Genomic DNA, 956 nt, shown 5'->3' with positions numbered 1-956 from the left:
CTCTCCGGCTGCCAGGGAGGGCACAGCCTGTCCGTTGTGCTGTGAAATCACAGCACGGAAAGCTTTACTCTGGAAGCGGTTCATATCTAAGGGTGTGACAGCTGTTTTCCTGTGAGTTTCCAAGCAAGGGCCAGAATGCTCTGAATTTCTACTTGCTCCATTTGTTATTTCAGTTTCCAAACCTTGCTCTTCCTTAGGTGAGTTTTCAATCAGAAAAATGATTTTCATCTCTTTTCTTTCCCAGTCTAGCAGTCTCCAACAGCCAGGCTATGAAGCTCTGGTTGTGAGACACAGGAAAAGAAACCATTCATAGCATGAGATGACCCGGAGCGCCCTCCTTGAAGGAGTGCTACTGCTGGGTCCCCAGGACACAGCCATCTCTACTAGACCAGCACGTCACATTTCCGTCATTTAGGATTTTCCTTGCTACAGACAAAATCCAGACAGCGTTCGAACCCAAACATCGTTGATCTCAAGTGAACGGCCTCAGAAATGAACGCCGACACCTCTGCCCTGAGACGCACCTCAGTGCTGTGCTCCACCTGCTGCACTTACCAGCCACGTGTTTGTAACCACTTCTCCCGCGGGTGCTTCTACCTCACACCCCAGCAGAGGAACCACAGCATAATCGGCAACAGTTTTGCTTGGAAGGGATATAATTTTTCCAGCATTTTCTCTTATGATGCTTGCAATATTAGATTCATTTTCATCACTAAAACCCAGAACAACAAAACTCTTCCGGCTAAATACACCTTCTTCAGGCACTGCAGGGACATCAGGGAGGCACTGACTGACAGGAGACTGCTTTTCCTCTTGAACAGAAATGTGAGTAGAATCATTACAGGTTTCAACATGAGTCGAATCATTGAAAGGCCCAGCTTCAGAGTTCACAGCTTCAGACTTCTTAGCTTCAACTACTGTGGAGCTATCGTTTTCATACTGAGAGAGCAGGTCCT

The sequence above is a fragment of the Tupaia chinensis genome, unplaced genomic scaffold (assembly GCF_000334495.1).
Source record: "Tupaia chinensis unplaced genomic scaffold, TupChi_1.0 Scaffold146508_1, whole genome shotgun sequence".
Taxonomy (NCBI): domain Eukaryota; kingdom Metazoa; phylum Chordata; class Mammalia; order Scandentia; family Tupaiidae; genus Tupaia; species Tupaia belangeri.
This window is presented reverse-complemented; position numbering follows the sequence as displayed.